Source organism: Sceloporus occidentalis, unplaced genomic scaffold (assembly GCF_023333645.1).
Source record: "Sceloporus occidentalis isolate IW3139 unplaced genomic scaffold, rSceOcc1.0.p SCAF_4, whole genome shotgun sequence".
NCBI classification, from domain to species: Eukaryota; Metazoa; Chordata; class Lepidosauria; order Squamata; family Phrynosomatidae; genus Sceloporus; species Sceloporus occidentalis.
In genome coordinates this window covers 124,876,383-124,900,678 of record NW_028316984.1, presented here as the reverse complement: position 1 = coordinate 124,900,678, position 24,296 = coordinate 124,876,383, and the positions used below count along the sequence as shown (strand labels likewise).

At 41.0% G+C, this 24,296-nt stretch overlaps 1 protein-coding gene across 7 annotated transcripts in view; it reads left to right on the top strand.

The window, feature by feature from the left end:
* The first annotated feature begins 16,456 nt into the window (after positions 1–16,456).
* The window catches only part of LOC149314593 (TNF receptor-associated factor 6-like), a 33,198-nt gene continuing 25,358 nt past the window's right edge, over positions 16,457–24,296 (top strand). For 4 of the 7 annotated variants that reach the window (XM_089521449.1, XM_089521456.1, XM_089521448.1 and 1 more), the window contains exon 1: positions 16,457–16,635. The gene's annotated coding sequence lies outside the window, so the exon portion shown is untranslated. Of the gene's footprint in view, positions 16,636–20,173; positions 20,309–21,170; positions 21,256–24,296 lie in introns of those variants that run through there. The other 3 variants (XM_089521453.1, XM_089521455.1, XM_089521454.1) reach the window with 3 other exon arrangements.

Here is a 24,296-nt window from a genome sequence, read left to right as displayed (position 1 = left end):
GGCGAGAAAGTGTATTTTTTGTGCTTTTAATGCTAACACAGGTCTGCTTGGTTGTGACAATGATGGTGATGATGATGATATTGGTATCAGCAAGCCTCTGAGGCATGGCCAATTTAAGTTGTTCTGATTTTTACAAACTCATGAGCAGTGAAGAAAAATCAAAGTACCTTGACCAAGGACACACTTCCGAGAAGTATAGTTGGTGTAAGAAACCTGAAACCGAGGGCAAAGCCCCTTCTTGTTAAACCACCTTGACATGTTGCATAAATATGCATAGTCATGTTAACCCATGTTAAATGTTAAACCCAAAGAGGTTATGGAATAAGCAACTGAAATATATAAGAAGCTATGTTAAATATATAACCATGTTAAATGTTAACCCATGTTAAGTGTTAAACCCAAAGGGTTTGGTTATGCAATAAGCCTCTGAAATATGCAACAGGCCATATTAAATGCCCAAATGTGCTGTTGTGTGTGTCTTGGAATGGGGGGGGGGGGGGGGTAGAGTTGCCATAATTCTCTACTAAAAATCGGCACAAAATGTAGGACAAAATTTAGACCAAAATATAGGACAATTGTAGGATAAAATTTAGCCCAAAATGTAGGACAGTTAAGAAAAATGGAGGACCTTAAATGTCTTACATTTTGGGCTAAATTTTATCCTACAATTGTCCTATATTTTGGTCTAAATTTTGTCCTACATTTTGTCCTGGTTTTTATTGGAGAATTATGGCAACCCTGAGGGGGGGGGGGGGTTGGCCAGAAAGGGAAGTACATTTCTGCCATCTGTCTAGGAATAATGCCAAAATGTCCTCCATTTTGAGCATGCCTAAGAAACATGTGTTTATATTAATGCTTTTTAAAATTATTAATTATTTTAGTTGTTTGTGTGTCCTCCATTTAAAAAATATGTCCTACATCGGGGGGGGGGGTTGTCCTACATTTGTCCTACATTTTTTACATTTGTCCCAGTTTGGAGGTTGACAGTTATGGCAACCCTAAGTACAAGGTCAGAATTAACACAGGTCCAAAACACACTGCAGAAATAATCCAGTTTGAAACTGCTTTAACTGCCCTGGTCCAGTGCTAGGGAATCCTGGAAAATGTAGTTTATTGTGGCACCAGAGCTCTCTGACAGAGAAGGCTAAATCTCTCAGAAAACTACAGTTCTCAAGATTCCTTAGCATTGAGCCAGGGCATTTAAAGCAGTCTCAAACTGGATTATTTCTGCAGTGTGTTTTGGACCATAGTTTCCTTTATTATATCACACATTTCAGGATTCCATCCCTAGCTATGAAGATTAGAATCTGGTTTTGAATCTTCCATCTGCAGACTTCTGACAAGCTTTAATGCTGGGAAAATATTTATAAACATGATCCATATGAATCAAAATCATAATCCAAAGAAAACAAGTGATCCTGTTTCCCTCCTCCTCCTTTCACTTTTTTTTTTTTTTGCAAGGAATAGGAGTCAGGAAAAATTCATGTCACAGTACTATAGGATTGAAATAAAACTGCACATGCCAAATATTTTTTACATATACAAAAGTTTAGTCCTTAAGACCTGTACAAACAGAATTGTTTTGAATTTAATTTCACTTTATGTGCCAAGAATATCTGATTCAGAATTCGATGACTTGGATACCTATGTGAGTTAATGCAAAAAACACAACAAAAACTGTGAACACTGTTAACGGTTACCACAGGGCTGAGATAAAGTATTCTTTTCCTGTTCCTTTAGCACCATCATGTGGTGGAGAGAATCTTTGTACTATGAAATGTCAATATAGATTTGCCTACAATATTTTTCCCCAACCTGGTACCCTCCAGATATTTTGGACTATGATTCCTGTCAATCCTGACCATTGGCCATGCTGGCTTGGGCTGATGGAAATTAAAGTATCAAACATCTACAAGACACCAGCTGAGGGCAAGCTGGACAATAAGGTTCACTGCCCAGTTTCTAGCCAAATTGCAAATGTATGGTTACAGTGGTTTTACCGAGATTTTCTTTTCTTCTCTAGTTATCTTTTTATTGGCATTTATTAAATGATTATATTCAATAAACACATCTCAAGAGCATGCAATTCCTTGGGTATATTTGAGTCTGATAGCTGATAAACAAGGTTTTTACTATGCTCCGATCACAAAATCATATATATACAAACATGTCCATTGCTACAGCATACCTTCCAAAACAGGCAAAAAAAATCTATAAAGCTTTAAACTCTGTTATAGCAATATTCAAGTTTGGCTTTCAAGGCATTTTGCATTAGCCTCAGACAGATCACATGCATACAACACAGTTTACACAGTTTACACACTGAGGCCAATGGCAGCAATTTTCACTAGAGACACATTGCCATGCAACATGAAAAGGTTTGTATAATATTTTATTTTAGTTTTATGCCACCATTTTCATATGCAATTATCATATCATGAAGACATGCCAGGACCATGCCTCCTGGCCCTTCCATTGTTTTTGTGTGCCCTGCCTCCTCTGCCCCCATGTTGTTCCCATGCTGGAAGCAAGTCTGCTAAGTTTCTATTGCAGGTTTTCAGCTTACAGAGACTGAAGTTGTTGGCTTCCCTCAGCAGACATGCACATTTTGGCCTGTCTGTTTCAGATCAATGTTTAATTTTTGGCTAACCTAAAGCACTTAGTGGAAATGGGAAAACTGTCTATTTTGATTTAAAAAAATTCATTATCCACATTTCTCAAAGACTGAAAATTTCTAACTGACTTTTTGAAAAATAATGAAGGTGATTTGATTTTTATCATTTTATCAATTAATACGAGTTAAATATATAGATGAAATGTAATTAATAGGTATGATACATAGGAGTGGAACTTAAAGATGAAATGTGCCTACAGAAAAGATAGTTGGAAGTCATATTTTTTCTTTTATTTTGTTGTTGTTTGGAATATGTAGTTTGCAGTTTATTGTGTGTGCCTTGTTTTGGTTAACTCTGTTATCCAATTTTTATTTCCTGTAGGTTTTTTATTATATAAAAATATGTTTTTAAGAGAGAGAGAGAGAGAGAGAGAGAGAGAAACCACCTAAATAACAATGTTCATTTTTGAAAATAATTTATTAAATGTGTATGCCACTTCAGTTGTACTTGCGGAATATGCAGGATTCGTTATAGAATTAATCTTAGGGAACAGCTGTACTGCTACCAACTATATCCATAGGTATAATATAACAGAACAGTCTATAAGCTGAAAAATAAGCAAGGAAATGCAAGGAAAAGCAGTTATGTGCAGTCAAGAAAGATGTACTAGATTTAGGAGTGCTATTTACTTCATATAATTAGAAAACGTGTACTCCATAAATAAATCTGCTAATTTGGCTGCATGTGTGTGTTCATGTTAGAAGTGAACACCCAAAAGTGAATGGACTTTTCTCACACACACAATAGCAATAGCAAGTACAGTTCTATACCACTTATCCATGCACTTAAGCACTTTCTAAGCGGTTTACAATATGTTGGGCATTCATTTTAGCGACCAGAATGCAAGGTTGAGTGGATAGGGATGCCATATCCCAGCGGCCCCCAGGACAAAAGGCCCCTGCCCGCCCTGGCCCGGTTCCCCCCCAATTCCGGCCTTTGTCCCGGGCCCAGCCTCCAGGCCTGGCGCGCTCATGCAGCCATTACCGCGGCCGCTAACGTGGCTGGCCGGCCACCCACCTCCTCCTCCTCCATGGCCGCTCCGTGCCACCCTCCACCTCCACCGCTTCTCCTCCACCGCCCCCCCATTGCAGCTGCTGTGCAGCCCACGGCACTTGCCTGGACCACGGCTGGAAGCAGTGCGCTCGCCCCTTTTGCGCACTCGTGCACGGGGCTTAAGGGGCAGCGCTTGCCTCCTAAGCCTTCTGGCCAATGGCAGACAAGCAGGGGCTGGCCTAGTTTCCAGCCCCAGTCTGCCATTGGCCAGTGTCAGGAGCCTTGGAGAAGGAGGCGGAGGCAAAGGAGGAGGATAGGCCTCTGGGCCAGGGGGAGGGGAAATTTTTTAAAAAAATATATCCAACCCAGCCTTGGTTTTTTATTTTATTTTATTTTATTTTATTTTATTTTATTTTTAAATATATACAACCCAGCCTTGGTTTTTTATTTTATTTTATTTTTGTTATTAAATAACAAAGTGTCCTCCATTTTGACCATGTCTAAGAAACATGCATTTATATTAACATTTTTTAAAAAATCATTATTTTTGGCATGTCCTCCATTTAAAAAAAGTGTCCTACATTTGTAAATCTTGTCCTACATTTGTCCTACATTTGTCCCGGTTTGGAGCTCCTGACTTATGGCAACCCTATCCTGGAGCCCTGCCTGGGATCAAATTCACAACCTTGTGGCTGTGAATGGCTGCATTACCAACATTTAAGCACTGCACCACCAGTCACAATTACATTGGATATCTATGAGAAGTTGGGCTCTATTAAAAATAGGTGGTAAACCCCAGTAGCCAAGTAATCTCTAGGTTTATCAGCAAAAATTTAGCAAAAATGTTTCAGCAGATTATTCCCCCCCCAAAAAAAAAAATTGTACTCTTTCACACACAAAAGAGGTTCAATTAAAAACAATTAAAATCATATATTTAAAACAATATAAGTTAACATAAAACATACAAAAGTTAAAAACATAACACACATCCCAAATAAGCCTCCCTGTCATGGTTTTTAAAAAGCTTACCAAAATAAAAACGTTTTTACTTGCTGGCAAAAGGCAAGGAGGGAGGGGTCCAGCCTCCTATGACTTCCAGAGGGTGGGAGCAGCCAGCAAGAAGGCTGTCTCTTGTGTTCTCACCAAGCGAGCCTGCAATGGTGACAGGACTGAGAGAAAGCCTTCCCCTGAAGATCTGAGGGCTCTGGTAGGTTCACATGGGGAGACACAGTTTCTCAAATAGTCTGGACCTAAGCCATTTAGGGCTTTATAGGTCATGACTAGCACCTTGAATTGTGCCTTGAAACGAACTGGTAGCTAATGAAGATGTTTCAACAAGGGAGTTACATGATCCCTGTAACTGGTTCTAGTCAGCATTCTAACTGCAGCATTTTGAACCAGCTGAAGTTTCTGAACAGTTTCCAATGGCAGCCCCACATAGAGTGCATTACAGTAGTCCAAATGGGATGTAATCAAGGCATGTGTCACTGTAGCCAGATCTGACAGATGCAAGCACACCTTCTAGTCCCCTGTTGACTTATGGTGACCCCATGAATTTTAAAAGGTTTTCTTAGGCAAAGAATCCTCAGAGGTGGTTTGGCCACTTTCTTCCTCTGAAATAAACAGCACCTGCAGTTCAGTGTTGGTCTCCCATCCAAATATTAACCATGGCTGACCCTGCTTAGTTTCCAAGATCAGATGGGATGTAGTGTTTTTGAGGTATTTAGCCCAAAAACATGACAATAAAGGAAGATATCATGATGGTGGTGGTGGTGGTGGTGATCCCTGTCCCCAGCAAACTGTTGGATAACTTCTACTCTGTAGAGTATATTTGCCAACATGTTAACCTCAATTTCCTTGTTTACAAATGTGTTAGCAGATTTGAGGTTATTTTCATTCAGTGCTAGCATTGGCAATAGCTTTTCTCCTTGATTCAGACTGTGAGGTCAAAAGTGTCTCAGATGCTGAGCAAGTCTTCATATCACTGTCCAGCCTCAGATCCACAGGGATACTATATTATCTTATGAAGATAGATGGTGGCAAAGGAATAGAAACAATGAAAGAGTTGCCTCTAAATGCTGTTTGCTTGTTTCTTCTTTATATCATCTGTTAAAGTGTCTCTCTAGAATGAGTATACTTGCTTATCTTTGAGACTAGAGTGATGTGGGCTCTTGCAGACAAGCTGCTTCATCTATTTTCCCCCCCAGATCTGTCGGTTAACGGTAAACCTCTCTGAGCTGAATTTTTAAGATGAATCTACACATAATATTCCTCTGCTTTTCCCATAACTATAAGATCAGTTCCAACTATGTGATATAAAGCCATTGAATGAAATGGCCAATTACATTAATAAAATACCCTTGAACAGCTAGCAAACCACTAGCCAAATTCGGTTGACTTCAAACCAGCATTCCAGGCAGGAAGGCACAGCTGGTCCACTTGATACATCTCATAACTGGCACTATCTTTGTAGAAAGCCTGCAGCCATATGGCTTACTTGGAGACAGCAACTGCAGGAAATGAGGACAGCAAATAAGGATAGCATTCCTTAATGTTTATGGTTACTAGGAATCTTTCCGAGCTGGCCTGTAGGTATATGGCATGATTGATCCCTCTAGTTTCTCACTTTAAAGGAAGGACAGACTCTAAATGTGACCTCCCAAAACTCTCTGTCCTTTTGATGGCATTTAGTACTGTGAACCAAAGCATCATACTGGACAAACTGGCTGTGTTGGAAGTATAAGGTACCACACTCTGGTGACTCATGAGTCTCTGTACATTTTAAGATTGGGAACAATGAAAAGTTTTTAGATGAGAGGCAGTAGGCCCTCCTGAAAGAGCAACAGAACACAGATATTTCCAATACAGAAATAGAAAACAAAGGAAAAGAGGCAGGGGGTCGATTAAAATCACACATAGCACCAGAAAAATCAAGAGGGAATCTATTTCACCTGAGCTACACAACTGATCCCAAGCATTTCACATAGAGGGTGACCTTAGACCATCTGAAAATAGCATATTGCCACCCCACAGAACTCTCAGAAAGATAGCTAGACCATGCATATCGGGGGAAAGTTAATCCCCAATAACAGAACAAGCAGACATCTTTTCATGGAAAATGATGCTTAAAATGGAACAGCAGCCTTTAGTCTACAAATTACTCTCATGTCTCAAATGGGTGGGATTAAACTATCATCCCAAGAAGAGCAGATATTTAACAATGATTGGAGCTACCTTAACAAAGAGGCAACTGTACTCACACCAGTGATGCTATTTTGAAGTGTATTGCCTTCCTGGAGTATGTATTGAAGATGTAACAGTGAGGCTAGCAAGACTCATCAGACTAAAGCCTGCTATTACCTTCAGATGTTTCATGCGGTGATTTAGAATGAACTTACTTCTCCCTTTCTGTTACCATTCTGCTTTTCACCCTTCTCCTTGCCCTCCTCTTCCTCTCTCACTCCTTTTAATTGTACAATTAAGGTAAGAGGGACAGAAGATAATGACTTTGGGATTATTGGCTGTTCCATGCCAAAACATGTTCTCTTTTGTTTACTTGCAGATCACACTTCTTGATGAAAGCACCCAGTGATTCATTTTACAGAAAAAAATGTTCAAGACAAATTTCCAGACAAAGAATTTTCCATTCTTGATTCACTGACTTCGTGGCTGTCTATTTATTGTTGTATTGGCCGTAGATAAGTTTCCTCTGACTCAAATGGATCACTCCTTATTAACCTTTACCAAACAAGGCACTTGAAGATGAGTGAAGTGTTCATGTTGGCAGGGGGTAGACAAAAAAAAGAAATGCAAATCAGAAAAAGACAAATTGAATTGGTTTTAAAATGAGATCTTATGCTTTGGGACTGCCATTCCCAATCTGACAGTTCATACACATTGTTGGAACCCCACCATTCCCAAAAACTATCATAAAAAGGACTTTGTAGTCAAGGTGGAGAAAATTCTAGATTGGGGGAAGGCAACTTTAAAAGGATAAAAATGAGCTTTTTGAAGAAGCCAGTAATAAGATGCATTCCCCTAAAGTCAAAAGTGACAATTTCCATGCCGTTTTCACTGTTGTCACTGCCCATCCAGCCAGAAGATGTGGATTACACTTTCCTGGAACAAATGGCAAAACTTTCACTGAGGCAAACAACAGCACTAATGGGAGATGTCAACTACCCTGACATCTGCTGGCAATCTACCTCTACTAAGAACAGAATGTCTAATATGTTTTTGACTTGTCTCGCTGATAACTTCATTCCTCAAGAAAGTGGAAGAAGGAACAAGAGAATTGCTGTCCTAACCGTAACCTCACCAACAGGCTAGAAATAACAGATGAAGTGAAAGTGGCAGGAACCTTAGGGAAATCTGACTGTGTCATCTTGGTATTCATGATACAGTGGCTGCGAAAACTAACCTTTGCTAGATGTGTATCTTGGACTTTCCATTTCAAAATGCTCAGAAAAAGGCTGAAAAAGTTTGAAAATGTTTTTTTAAAAAAAGAACAAATGAAATGAAAAAACTAGGGTGATTTTTTATTTGTCTCACGACTCGCATATGCCCTTTCCATTCCAGTACCCTGAAGCTGCTAGGTTAAAAAGAATGTTTCAGAAGGTGCATACATCTTCTTTCAGTCGAGTCTGAAGTCTCAATGAAATGCAGCTGTTGGCCACTGCAGTGGCATGTCTCATGCCTTGCTTCTTTGCTTGTTTCAAGCAATTTGTGGCCTATTCAACTGCACAGTCACTTAGCAAGATATGCAATTTCTTTTTTAAAAGAAGAAACCCACTTTCTAGTCACTGCAAATTAGTTCTAAGAAAGTGACTTAGAACGCATCTGCTCTGCAAAAATCATGTGGTTTGAAACCACTTTAACTGCCATGGCTCAATGCTATGGAATCCTGAAATTTGTAGTTTTGTGAGATATTCAGCTTTCTCTGTCAGAGAGCTCTGGTTGCCAGGATTCTGCAGTATGGAACCATGGCAGTTAAAATAGTGTCAAACTGCATTATTTCTGCCATATGGATGTAGCCTTAGTCTAAAAAGGAGAATCTAAATTCAAGAAAAACATATAACATGCATAGGTGCTATAAAGGCACCTATGCATGGAAATTATGTCTATTGTTTGCACATTACACAATTGTTAGAACAGAGCCTAGACAAGTTACTTTTTGGCCTATAATTCCCAATACCTCATCTGGAATGGTTACTGGCTGAAGATATCTGGGAACTGCAATCCAGAATATTAACTTTCCCAAGTTCTCTACTGGCCAAGACTGCATTTGGACTGTTAGCTGTGACAACACCAATTTTTCATAAATTATTCCAAGCAACATAGAATAATAGAATCACAGAGTTGGAAGGGACCAGAAAGGCCATCCAATCCAACCCCCTGCCATGAAAGCAATCATAGTCAAAGCATACCCAACAGATGGCCATCCAGCCTCTGTTTGAAGACCTCCAAGGAGGGAGATTCCACCACTTTCTGAGGAAGTGTGTTCCATTGTCAAACAGCCCTTACTGTCAGGAAGTTCCTCCTAATGTTGAGGTGGAATCCCTTTCCCTGGAGCTTGCATCCATTGCTCTGGGTCCTAGTCTCTGGAGCAGCAGAAAACAAGCTTGCACTCTCCTCAATATGACACCCCTTTAAATATTTAAACAAGGCTATCCTATCACCTCTTAAACTTCTCTTCTCCAGGCTAAACATCCCCAGCTCCCTTAGTTGTTCCTCATAGGGCATGGTTTCCAGACCCTTCACCATTTTAGTCACTCTCCTTTGGACATGCTCCAGTTTCTCCACATCCTTTTTGAATTGTGGTGCTCAGAACTGGACACAGTATTCCAGGTGGGGCCTGACCAGAGCAGAATAGAGTGGCACTATTACTTCTCTTGATCTAGACATTACACACTTCTATTGATGCTGCCTAAAACTGCATTGGCCTTTTTAGCTGCCACATTACACTGTTGCCTCATGTTCAATTTGTGGTCGACTTGGACTCTCAGATCCCTTTCACATGTAGTTTCATTCAACCAGGTGTCACCCATCCTATATCTGTGCATTTCATTTTTCCACCCTAAGTGCAGTACCTTACATTTCTCTGTGTTGAAATTCATTTTGTTAGCTTTGGCCCAGCTTTCTAGTCTATTGAGATCATTTTGAATTTTGATCCTGTCCTCTGGGATATTAGCTACTCCTCCTAATTTAGTGTCATCTGCAAATTTGATATGTATGCCCCCAATTCTGTCCTCCAGGGAGTAATCAATATTTTCAAAGGTGACCGTACTAAGCATGTGTTCAGTATGGAATTCCCGATGTATGATAGCATACTTGTAAATTGCTATTCAAACCAGAATTCAGGTTGAGACATCCACACATGTATGTGCCCCTTTCACATACAGATAAAATTTTGGGAGATGTGGTGGGAGTTGGTGTTCTCTCTGTGCAGTGCCCAAAGTCCCTCCCCCAACTTATATTAAAGGCCTGGAGCTGCACTCCATGCTTCAGTATGAATGGGCAGGATTGCAAAAGTGACTAGCAATTCACCTCCTCCCACAGATGGATGCATAATGAATACACAATAGGTGAAACCTCCAGAGATTTCAGTGCTGGTGTCATGACTGTGTGGTAGGCAGACCTGCTCCAAACCTGCATACTCACACTGAAGGGCAGAATCCATGAATGAAGCAACTTTAGGATGGGTCAGCATAATATAAGATCCACGTACAGGTCTTTACGCTATGCTGAGGGGATGTTGAATTGAAGCCTCAGTGTTAAAATCTCTGGATTATTGGATGTATCCCTAGAATTTTTCAATTTGATAAACTAAATCTGCTTGCTTGGGTGAGACAATGGGCCCTTGGTATCCACTGGGGTTTGGTTCTAGGACTCTCCCCCCCCCCCCCCCACCATGAATATAAAAATCTGTGGATACTCCAGTCCCATTAAATATAGTGATGCAGTAAAATGGTGTCCCTTATATAAAGTGGAATAATTAAGGTTTGCTTTTGGAATTTATATCAATTTTAAATATTTTCAAACCATGGCTAGTGGAATCCATGGATGAAGAATATGTGGATATGGAGAGTCAACTGTAGTACAATGGACCCATGATATCCACTGAGGTTTAGTTCCAGGACACCCCCCCCCCCCCCCATGGATACCAAAATCCATGGATGCTCAAGTCCCATTAAATAAAGGCCTGTTACAGACAGCCAAAATAAAGCTGCTTCGAGTCACAGTGGAGATATGGTGTTTCAATGATGCATGCGTCCTAAGAGTCCAGAAGCCACACCAAAGCCACGCTCCAGTCCTTAGGGCTGAAGTGTGGCTTTGGTGCGACTTCTGGACTCTTAGGACGCATGCATCATTGAAACACCATACCTCCACTGTGACTCGAAGCAGCTTTATTTTGGCTGTCTGTAACAGGCCAAAGGTTTGCTTTTTGGAATGTATATATTTTAAAAATATTTTCAAGTCATAGATAGTTGAATCCATGGATAAAGAATCAGTGGATATGGAGGGTAGACTGTAGAGTCCAGGAGGCAATATTTGCATCTCCTATATGTCCTCCAGTTGAACCTTTCCTTGAAAAGAGCAAATGTCTCTCATTCAGAACTAGTTACTTGTAGTATTGCAATGTTCTCTTTGTGTGATGGCCCTTCAAAATAATTCATTATTTAATTAAATAATTAATTCAATGTTTATTTACTTACTTACTTACTTACTTATATGTTATTTTTTCTCCCATACAGGGCACAAAGTGGCTTACACTATATGTTAAAACAAAATAGCTAAACATCTGGAATAAGAACAAAAATCATTAAACAACAAGCCAGTAAAAATATTAATTCAGAACAGTTAAAAACACATTAACGCCTGTTACATAGTAAACCAGCACACCCATTGCACTACCCCAACCACTGAAAAGCTGAAGACCTGTTTAAATAAGGTATTTCCCTTCTGCCAAAAAGAGAGCAGAGAAGGGGCCAATTGAGCCTCTCCCAAAGAGAGAGAGCATCACCAAGAAGTCTTCCTCCTGAGTCCTCCACAGAGGGATCTGTGATAGTGATAGGACCAAAAGAAAGCTTCTCCTCTCAAATAGGGAGGTATGATCTTTCAATCTGGATTATCAGAATGTTATTGTGGGGGGTCGGGGTGGGTGGGTAAATAACAAAGCATATAACAACAATTAATGTCTTCTTAGCAATTTGTTTCTACTTTCCATTTAAAGTATTAGGGTACTAGCCTTAAATATCTAGGAACATGTTACCTAGGAATTGAATTAAATAGAATTAAACACTTTAAAATTAAAACATGTTAAAAAGATCATTAACAATTTAAACAATAAATAAAAACAAACAACAATGGACATGTAGACCTACCTCACTCTTGAGGGTTAACACCTTTCTACATGAGATTAGACAGAGTTTCTCAATTGTGGTTCCAAAATTGCACAGTGCTTCCCACAAAGGAAGTTAAGAGAGGTCTATTACAGAAGTTTCTATACTCTCCAACATTTCACAGATGAAAACCGGAAGACATGGCCAGGCAACATCAGAGTGTGGTCAAGATGGTAAATGTTATAATAAACTAGGAAAGGCTGTAGCAGCTTAATTTTGCTTAAATATATAGGGAAGGACAAGATTCTGCTCCCTCGTCTCGTCTTCCTTTTACTGAGTTTATTGAATGCAAACTACTTTTGCCTTTGAATTCAGTTTATAGCAGCTGAACCTGAGGACAAAGAGGGAGATGGATGGAATGAGAAGAAAGAAGGTGGGATATTTAAAACATATCGGAAATGAGGGGCAACATAGAGATACTGTAACTGGGACAGTTGGACAGGTATGAGTTTCTCTTCAATAAACCCTTTCTAGTTCTGTATTTAATGACTGGCTCTAATATTTTTGAGATGCTCTGCTGGGAATAAAGGCCAAAAGACCCTAAGGGGAAAACAAATTAATAACCAGTGCATCGAAAGTTTAAAAGTTGGCAAGATATCCTCTTCATAATTTTTATTATAATATGTACAACTTACATGGCTGCTGCATTTTAATTAAATTGCACGAAGCACTTTGATCAATAAAAAGCACATGACAAGCTAACAAGATAGTACTAATTCTAATTCTAAATTATCCATTATAGCCCCTTTCTAGATCCCATAGAAGAACTTCTATCGATTGTTTTGCTGTTTAATGTGCGTAGCTGACATCAACTCATTGTAGCCTTTATTTTCATGTCAACCACTGGGAATATTCACAGCTGTTTTTCTTTTCTTTTTTAAAAATTATTTTTATTATATTAAAACAAGTTACATATAAACGATGAACAACCAAAAATAATAATACCAAACTTATATTGTGTATCCTCCAGTTTCTTTGTTGTATTTTCAAGGTTTACTGCTGTTTTTCAAGCGCCACAAGATGGCAATGTTGACCTATATAACAGCCTTTCTTTGCTATGAAGCAGTTCACTTTATTTGTCTCTCTCAGCAACACATGACAGAACACAGAGTAGAAAATAAACATATGCAAAAGACATTTGATAAGATACACAGCACTCCAGGAGTAGCTTCTTACAGCATATCCATACCTTTTCTAACCATTTTGAATAAAATATTTGCTTTATTTTATTAGATTTACCATGCAGACTGTTGACAGACCTGGCACTGTAGGCATACTACACATTTTGGGTGTTGCAGAAAGACAGCAAATTGTGCTAAAGACACACACAGACACCCATACAAAAAACTAGCAATATAAAAGGTGGTAGCAGATAGTGATTTTTAGGATTGCAAAGGGCCATACTGTGCCAGTTTTAAAAGCAAAGTTCCTGTTGGAGATTTTGTGAAGTAAAATGGCTCAACTGCCTGTGGATCCAGCAATGTTGAGGAGCCAAGGGAGATAGTGACAGAGTGTCTGTCTGCCCTCAAGACCAAATTGGTGGTGTTTTGGCAAGCACCTTTATAGGACAAAATGTATCCCAGGGCACTTTTGGGATTAAGGTGAAGTTTCCAGGAGTGAATTCAACTGGAAATCTGTAAAGGGCTGGACAATCACCATGGATCTCCCTTGATCAAGGAGTCACAATCCCAGAGGGAGAGAATCTTGGATTCCTGTTCATGTGTAAGCCCAAGGTTTATCACCCACCATCACTCCTACCAGTGAAGAGACAATGCAGATTTCAATCTTCATTGATCTGTCCTGGCTTCCCCTATGCTGAGCCAGCAGGATCTCCAAATATGATCATTATATGCCATGGCTACTTTTCCTGCACTGTGGTGCCCTCTCGGCTACACACCTATAACATTCTTTAATATTAAGTTGATATCAAAGGGGGTGAAAGAGTACTCCCCGCCAAGAAAGCTTCCAGCAAGAAAATACTCACTAAAAGCCTGCTTGAGCAGCTTGCACAGGAAAGAGCCTTCTCAGTGGTGGCTTCTACCTTCCAATGGAGGATAAGCTGCCCTCTCTTCTCCTTTTGCCAGCAGTCAAAGGTATTCTTGTTCAAGCAGGCTTTTCATGAGTATTTTCTTGCTGGAAGCTTTCTTATAGCAAGGGCAGATTTTGTTATGTTTTTCAATGATTTTACATTGATTAACTTATGGTTTTAACATGCTGGTCTTAACTGTTCTTTATTGTCACTGCTATGCTTTTATCTAACTTTGTTTTAGGGTCTGAGAGCCACCTTGGGTTCCTCACCAAAATAAAGGTGGCAGGCATGCATTCATATGTGCGTGTGTGTGTGTGTGTGTACACAATGGGCCCTTGTTTGACGTGGGGTATCCATTCCGGATCCCCTGCGTAAAGCAAATAACATGTAAGCTTGAGCCCCATTATAACCAATGGGGCTTACGCCACACAGCCACACATGTACCGCATGGCTGCGCACGCAATTCGCAAATCCCATTGGATATAACGGGGCTTGTGCTTCCCACACAACATGGCACGCGCACAAGGCGTGCATGCATTTCCCAGGAGGCTTCACTGTATGCATATGGCGCGGGCTCACTATATATATATATATATTTCATCACATGCAAAGTTTATTTACTGCATACACACACACACACACACACACACACACACTTATATGTAATAAATAAATAAACCCTGCATGTCATAAATTTGTAATGAATTTTGACTGACCCTTACAGCCATTTTGGAAACCTATTACACCTATTGCCCTTTACACCTATTTTGATCCCACACCAGGTGAAAGGCAGCATACACACACACACACACAGAGAGAGAGAGAGAGAGAGAGAGAGAGAGAGTATATATATATATACACACACACATACCTACAGCGGGCCCTTGTTATCCGCTGGGGTTTGGTTCCAGGACCACCACCACCCCCCCATGGACAACAAAATCTGTGGATGCTCAGGTCCCCTTAAATAGAATGGCATAACAAAATGGTGTCCCTTATATAAAATGGCAAAATCAAGGTTTGCTATTTGGAATTTATATTTTTTTTGAATATTTTCAAGCTATGGATGCTTGAATCTGTGGATAAAAAATCCATGGATAAGGAGGGCCAGCTGTGTGTGTGTGTATATATACACAGTTATTATATGCAATAAATAAACACTGTATGTCATGAATTTCAATTGCTCCTTATACCAGTTTAAAAACCTATAACACCTGTTGTCCTTTACACCTAATTTGTTTCCACATTGGGAGAAAGGTGGCATATATATACTCTGTGTGTACATACATATGTCTGTCTGTCTGTCTATCTATGTATTTCTGACTTATGCTGACTCTAAGGCCAACTTATCATGGATGGGGCTTTCTTGGCAAGTTTCTTCTTCAGAGGCGGTTTGCCATTGCCTTCCCCTGTGTATAATATATTCAACATATATAGTTGTTACATGCAATAAATAAACCCGATGTGTCATAAATGGCAATTGCTCCTTGCACCAATTTGGCAGGGTGACCAAAGGCCCTCCTTTTCCAGGACAGGTCCCTCCACTTCAGCCTTCTGTCCAGGAGGAATTGCAAAATGTCCTCCATACTGAGCATGAATTGTACACTTAAAGGCGTGTGTTGAGCTTTTCTGTGGTCAAGTCCTCCGTGTTTTTTCTGGACCGTCCTCCATTTTGCTGTGCCTTGTCCTGCTCCTTGGCCGTGAAGACATCTGGAGACCCTGCAATTTGGACACCTGTTGACCCTAGAGAAAGAGAAGGAGCATACTCCCTGCAGCTAACAGACACTAAAATGCCTCAGGCAGAGACAGTCACACACCATAAAAAACAAAGGTCCCAAACACTCTGCAGAAATAACCCAGTCTGAGACCGTTTTAACTGCCCAGGCTCAATGCTAGGGAATCCTGCGAAATGTAGTTTTGTGAGCCACTTAGCCTTCTCTGTCAGAGAGCTCTAGATCCACAACAAACTACAATTCCCAGCATTCCCTACCATTGAGCCAGGGCAGTTCAGGCCGCCTCAAACTGGGTTATTATTCCTGCGGTGTGTTCAGTCTCTCTTACAAGGGCTGCTATTCCACTTTTACTGCTCTGGCTGCCTCCTGTTGCATTCTGGGGCTCGTAGTTCATCGAAGGCCAAGAGTTTCTTGGCTGAAGCGTCTAAACTCCCCTCCTTAAAAACTACAAATCCCAGAATGCAACAGGAAGCAGCCAGAGCAGTGGAATCATAGTGCGGTAATAATGTACTGTAGTGGGACCAAAGCAATAGAGGAGGAGGAGGCTAGAGCGTCCGTGGGGGAGGCAGGGCGGACAGCGCCCCCTGGAGGCTCGAAGGAGCCACAACCGAGGGGAACGAAAGAAGGCAGGCCCGGCGGGGCGCTTGCGGCAATATCGGCTCGGGCGGCAGGGGGCGCTGTGTGGCTGTGTCCCCTTCCGCCATTTTAAGCTCCCTCTTCCGCCGAAGTGACGGAAGCTGGTTTCCTTCTGTTACTTCCGCAGCCGCCCGTGCGGTTCTCTGGGGCGCCTTCCGATGGCTGAGGTAAGCGCGCCTCCTTCCTCTCTTCGGCTCTTCCTGGGGGCCAAATGGCGCCCTTCCCTTCAAGGCCCCTCCCTTGCTGCTGCTACTGCTGCTGCCTCGTGCCTTCGAGTCCTTTCCTACTCAATGGAGCTGTCAAGGGGTTTGTTTGGGGGCAGATGCCTTCAGCGCCTCTCTCCTTTGGCCCTGGCAGTCCTGAGGCTGAGAGAGCGTGACTTCCCAGAGCCGCCCAGGGGCTGAGTCCTAGTTTCCAGACTCTTGTCTTCTTCATCGCACTCTTTTGCTACATGTTGCGCAGCCCCAGTTCTGGGGAAAGAGCGGGGTACAAGTCAACAGGAGAGGGAGGAGGAGGAGGAGGCGGCTGGGAGAGCCAGTGTGGCGCAGTGCTTTGAGCGTTGGCTACGACTCTGGAGGTTAGAATTCAGATCCCCACCCAGCCATTGGAAGCCACTGGGGCAAGTCGCTCTCTCTCAGCCTCAGGATGGAGAAGGCAAACGCTCCTCCGAAGAAACACGCCAAGAAAGCCTCATGATGGGCCTCAGGGCACACAGCAGCAGCAGCAGCACCTCCAGCAGCCAGCGCTCAGGCCGCTATGCCCTCTGAGGCTGTTCACAGGCTGCATCCGTACTGCAGAAATAATCAGTTTGAGACGGCTTTAACTTCCATGGCTCATTGCTGGGGAATGGGATTTGTAGTTTTGGGAGACTTCTCAGTCAAAGAACTCTAGAGCTACAACAGACTCCAAATCCCAGGATCCCACAGCAGGCAGCCATTGAGCGAAATCAGCGTCAACCTGGACAGATTATGCAACGAAGCCTGACTTCTCTCCAGAAGCCAAAATGCGGCTGTTGTGCTTTCAGCTCGAGGATAGCTTTTTCCAAAGCCTGGTGAGCAACCAAAGGCTCCCCACATCTGCTTCTATGGGGAAGCTATGCCTCCGACCCACTTCCAGGGTTTGGCTTTTCAGGAGGCCCACCAAAGCCAGCACACTTCAATTGCTGTGGAAATGGTCGCCCAGCAGGATTTGGCTCCGCTTGGCAACCTCCCTTCAAGTTGCCAAGGTGAAAACTGGAGAGGGCTCCTCTGCCTTTAAAGGCTGTGTAGAAGAGGGCATTTCATCCAGTGGGTGGCTTGTTCCCTGGTTGTGTGACAAGCTGCACCTGCTGAAGTTCACTCTGAAATGCAACCATTGAAGGTCGGTGCAGGCGTTAATCTGGCACAGTGCTGGACTATGACTTTGGAGACCAGGGTTCAATTCCCAGCCTGGCCCTGAAACCCACTGGGCAATAGTTTACCCAAAGAGAGGGCGCACTGTCCAAGGCCTATCTTTCCCCTGAGGCTGAATCTACACCAGAGAAATGAGGCAGTTCTAACTGCCATGGCTCAGTGCTATCTAATTCTGGGATTTGCTGTTTTGTAGGTATTTAGCCTTCCCTGTCGGAGTGCTCTGGTGCCACGAGAAACTACAAATCCCCATAGCATTGAGCCATTGCAGTTAAAGCCACGTGAAACTGTATTATTTCTACAATGCAGAGGAGGCCCAGAGAGGGGATTTTCCATCTCTGTGTTTATCAAAAGATAATTTTATTGATAAACCCAGCTTTGGGAGTTTGAATGTTTTGCCACTGGAATAGTTGATTTTGGAAGGAGTGTTTTTGATGACAAATAGAACATTTCTGAGGCAGATTAATTAAAAAAGAAAGCCAAACAGAATGAGGAGGCAGTGCTTTCTTCCTGTGCCTTCACTGCTATTAACCTTTCTTATTTTACTTTAGGGTCACATGCTGAGACTTGTTGTTTCTCAGATTATTCCCTTCCCACACTTACTCTGTTTTTATCTTGTCTTTTATCACTTGTGCTAACATCTTTGGTTTGGAGTGGAAGGCATGTTTCCTCCAGCAAAGCAAAAGAGAGGGACAGCCAGAGAAGTACAGAGATATTCTCAGTTGTGTGGGGAAAACACAGAAGCCTTTGCTGTTCGTCTGTGGTGGTCTCAGCTGAAGAGCCCCTAATTTTAAAAACAGAGCTGAAAGAAGGTTTTAATACTAGATCTAGGAGACCATCCGCTTAAATCTTCAATGACTTGGTTACTGAATAGTGCAGGAAACAAGTCTCTTTTACTAAAAACTTTTTTTCCTGACCTTGCTCAAAAAAACACACTGCAGAAATAATCCAGTTTGAGACCGCTTTAACTGCCCTGGCTCAATGCTAGAGAATTCTTGCAACTGTAGTTTTGTGAGACGTTTAGCCTTCTCTGTCAGAGAGCTTTGGGGCCACAATGAACTGCAATTCCCAGGATTCTTGAGCACTGAGCCAGGGCAGCTACATCAGTCTCAAACGGGATTATTTCTGCAGTGTGTTTTGGACCCTTGTCTCTGGCTCTTGAATACACATCCATACACTTTTTTTTAAAGTTCATAGTGAAGGTCTGCTTTATAATTCCCACTTATTCCTTCATTTTTTCCAGGAACCCCACTGATCTGCTTTTACCTTAGTCAGCCGTATTCAGTGAGGATCTGAGTTCTCCCAAGCTGGCAGTATATTGTGGGAGGGAGGTTGTTTTCTATTTAATTGGACTAGTTGTTTAATTTTTTCTGTTTTTATGATGAACACTGGGGGGGGGGGGAGATAAGTAAGATAAAACATTGTATTGATTTTACCCTATTGTGATATCAAAATGATTAAAATTTCTCATCCTCATTAGTCCAGTCTATCATTGATTACTGATAACATGGGAACATAAGAACAGCCATGTTACCATATAATTAAACATTATTTTCACATAGTGGCTGATTGAATTGCCAAAGCCCACCAGCAATGAAACAACTGCATCCTCTTCCAGATTCTAGAGCAAATCATTAAACAGAGGGTCTGTGAACATTTAGAAGGGAATGCCAAAACGTTAACATGGGTTTCAGAGAAACAAGTCATGCCAGACAAACCTAATCTCTTTCTTGGATAAAATTACCAGCTTGGTAGATGAAGGGAATGCTGTGGATATAGTATATCTTGACTTCAGTAAGGCCTTTGACAAGGTTTCCCATGACATTCTTGCAGACAAGCTTGTAGAATGTGGGCTAGACAATGTTAGTTGGATTAGTAATTGGTTGACTGGCCGAACCCAAAGGCTGCTCAACAATGGCACCTTTTCATCCTGGAGAGAAGTGACCAGTGGGGTCCCACAGGGCTCTGTCCTGGGCCCAGTCCTAGTCAACATCTCTATCCATGACTTGGGATGACAGAATTGGGGGCATACTTATCAAATTTGCAGATGACACCAAACTAGGAGGTGTAGCTGAGACCCTAGAGTTGAGGATCAAAATTTACAATGACATTAATAGATTAGAAAGCTGGGCCAAAATCAACAAAATGAATTTCAACAAAATTAACAAAATGTAAGGTACTGCACTTAGGGTGGAAAAATGAAATACATAGATATTGGATGGAGGACACCTGGCTTAACAAGACTACATGTGAAAAGGCTCTAGGAGCTTAAGGGAAGTAATAGTGTTGCTGTGTTCTGCTTTGGTCAGGCTTCACCTGGAATACTCTGTCCAGTTCTGGGCATCACAGTTCAAAAAGGATGTTGACAAGCAGGAGCGTGTCCAAAGGAGGGTGACCAAAATGGTGAAGGGTCTTGAAACCATGCCTTATCAGAAGAGACGTAGGCAGCTGGGTATGTTTAGCATGAAAAAGTGAAGGTTAAGAGGTGATACGATATCCCTGTTTAAATATTTCAAAGAATGTCATATTGAGGCTGGAGCAAGCTTGTTTTCTGCTGCTACAGAGAATAGGACCCAAAACAATGGATGTAAGCTACAGGAAAAGAGATTCCACATAACCATTTGGATGAACTTCCTGTGAGAGCTGTTTGACACTGAACACACTTCTTTGAAGTGTGGTGGAGTCTCTTTCTTTGGAGGGCTTTAAGAAGGCTGGATGACCATCTGTTGCGGGTGCTTCAGTTGTGTGTTCCTGCATGGCAGGGGCTTGAACTAGATGGCCCTTGTGGTCTCTTCCACCTCTAAGATTCCATGGTTCTTTCTCATGTTTTTTTAATATTCATTTAAATTGGAGCTGTCTCAGACTCTTAAGTTACATTAAATTACTTAAGTCCCTTTTAAAGCTGTTCAAATTGGCAGCCATCACTACATCTTGTTGCAATGTTTTGCAGTTAAATTACGTTCTGTATGAAGGCCTGCTTTGTATGTGTTCTTTAGCTTTAGGGATTATTCCAGGTTCTAATGTTATTGTGTTTGAGAGAGAGGGGGGGGGGGACTTCCCTATCTACTGTATATACTCATGAATAAGTCTAAAATTTTTAGTTAAAAAAAAAACCCTGACCCCAAAAATCTGAGTTGGCTTATCCATGGGTCAATGTAACTTCTGTACTTTAACTCGTTATTTTAAAAGGAAACATCCCCTGGTGAAAGTCAAGAATGTAATCTATTCTGAAAGCACTGCCTCTCTTTTACTCTCTCATCTAGCCTTTAGTGTTAACACAGTTATGCTTGCACTAATTTTCTAAGTTCTTTGGAACTGTTTTCCTTTGCTTCATCCTTTAGATCCTTTGTTACATGCCTCTAAGTTTTACCCTTGACTTATCCATGAGGCCGAATTATAGTTGAGTATATATATGGTACTTCTTCCACATATGAATGTTAATTATGCAGCTGTATCATGTTTTTCCTTACTTTTTTTAAGTTAAAAGGCAATACAAAGAACAAAAGGTTTGCAGAGAATATATATTGTAAAAAAATAAAATAAAAGAATGCTTATTTCTATATGACTAGGACAAATTTGTAAAAGCAGCAGTGTATCAGCAATTGCCTTATATGCCACTGCTGTTAAAAACTAACTCAAGAGTCTTAACAGTGGGCCCGTACAGACAGGCCAAAATAAAGCTGCTTTGAGTCACTTTGGAAGTATGCTGTTTAAATTATGCCTTTGTCCTAAGAATCCAGAAGCCGTGTCAAAGCTATGCATAGTCCTTAGGACTGGAGCATGGCTTTGGTGCAGCTTTCGGACTCTTAGGATGCATGCATCATTTAAACAGTATACTTCCAAAGTGACCTGAAGCAGCTAAATTTTGGCCTGTCTGTATGGGGCCAATGTCTCTAAAAATTGTCAGGAAGGGAGACTTATTTATACTTATTTGTGGAGCAACCATCTAGATTCCTATCTGTGCCTTTGCTGTTTGAATTTCATGCACTGAAATCGTAGACAAGAAGATTTCTGTCAGTCTCAAAGACTGAGTACAAGTGGTCTTGACTATGCAGGATCACAGCCACTTAAGGGGTTTAAGTTAAACATTTAAAAAAGAAAAACTGGGATGAACTCGTGTAATGTACTTTTGAAGCTGACTACCTGGGAGGAGGGTAGCATAACATTAGCAAAAGCTGTCATTTATGTACATCAAAGAGCAAAGCTGTCATTTATGTACATCAAAGATAGCATCATCTGGTGTTTGTTACAGTAGTTTAGATCTGAGATATTAGTGATGATTGCTCAGCCTTGACCAGGTTCAAGAAGTTAGTGTGTTTGCAGAAATAATGCTGGTGATTGTAGCTCACTGACTGATTGTTAAGTGCCATCAGATCAACTTTGACTTATGGTGACCCTATGACAAAGAGACCACTGAAATATCCTATTATTAACAGCCCTGCTCAGGTCTTTCAGGCTCAGGAGTGAGGCAATCCTAGACAATAAAGAAAGCTGACAGGAAGTGAATAAACTACAGTCGGCCCTCAGTATCCACTTCATCCATGGATCCAAGCTTCCACAGCTGGGAAATATTACCCCCAAAATGTAAACTCTAAAAAAAACAAAAACACACCATTGTTTTTCCATTTTATATAATGGACACAGTTTTACTATGCCACTGTATTTAATGGGACATGAATATCCACCAATTCCCACCAAACAGTGATACCTTTATTGGCCAACTGAAATTCACAATATACTTGTTGCAAGCTTTCAAAGCTCCACTGACTTCTTCATCACCAAGATGTTACATATCAAACAGGAAAAAATTATGTATAGATGTTAGTAAGATGCCTGTATTTTGTTGTTTCTGTCCTTAGTTAAGATGGTATGGGGAGGGTATCTTTAGCAGGCTAGCCCCTCCTTCTCTGGCCATGCAGCAGTTGAGCAAAGTCCATGAAGTTTAACGTCAATTTGCATATCAATACAGGCTCCTCTTTTGCAATCCACTATGTCTCCATTCCTGTGAGGCCACAGGCCTCTGTAGCCAGAAGATTCCTCAAGAAGTCTTCATGTTTTTACATCAATAACATTTTGTTAGGTGTAGAGGTAAAACATGCCAATAAAATGTCTAAACGGAGGCTGTTGTCTTTTCAACTCACTGATATCTTTTACTAAAGCTGAGTGAGGAACTGAAAACTCCTCACATCTACTTTTGTAGGGAAACAAATGTGTAGGGAGTATGCAATAACAGAAGGATGAAAGACATTTGGGTCCAAAACACACTGCAAAAATAATCCAGTTTGAGACTGCTTTAACTGCCCTGGGCTCAGTGCTAGGGAATCCTGGGAATTGTAGTTTATTGTGGCCCCAAAGCTGTCTGACAGAAGGCTAAATGTCTCACATAACTGCAGTTCCTAGTATGCTGTAACTGCCAGGGTAATTAAAGCAGTCTCAAACTGGATTATTTCTGCAATGTGTTTTAGACCTTACCTTTCTGCTAGCAATAACAGTTTAGCACAGAAAAAGTGCCCTGTTCAGTTTAGGAGGGAATGCAAGTGTATTTTCTTTCACCATGAAATGAAGTGTGTATTTTTGCTGAGAAACTTCTGCATTAGTGCGTGGGAAAATAATTCTTGTTTGCGTGTGCATAAAATTATGAATGCGTTAGTGAAACTGAAGGTACAGTGGGCCTTCCAAATTAACTAGTATTTACTTCTGCCCCCTGCAGATGTCCCCATATTATTCAGTGGTGGTGATGTGAACATGCAGGACTGAAGCATGCACATTCATGTCACTGCTATTTAAAAATATGGGGCAGAATTTATTATACCAGGATGTAATCATCTAGATGTGTAAGTATCAAGTAGCTAGCATCCATAGTATACTTTTTAGTTTTAACTTGTATAGGTATAATTACTGAAATTTAATGTTTTTAAAGGATGGTTTCATTCCCATTCTGTAAAAAGACTCAAAATGTTGCTTATTCAAAGTCAAAGCCAGTTTTAATTTTTTTAAAAAGATCAATACTACCAATGTTATTCTAATTCACAAGCAAAGAATGTTAATTTGTAGCTTGTAAATTAGTATAGCATTGGGAACAGTGAGTGTAACTGGAAAATCATGTGGTTCCTTTTTACTAAGTTAGGCCTCATTGCCTTACTATTTCCATAACCTCCTATCCTTTCTTGCAGTAATTTTGAGGCAACTTGGCAGAGAAAATTATTTGTCTAATACTGACCTAATATTTAAAGCTGAAATGAAAATGAATGAGCTAGACATAATTGCAGAAATGTCTGAAATATAAGATGTGCATACTGAAAGTTGCAATCTTTTTGAAACTGGAACTTATCCAAGCCTGTTTTGTGTTTCCCCTAATGGGAATGGGGTTTTCCCTAGTCAGTAATTGCCACAAACTGAAATTGAATTTAGTTAAAGTGACTTTCTAATACCATGCACAT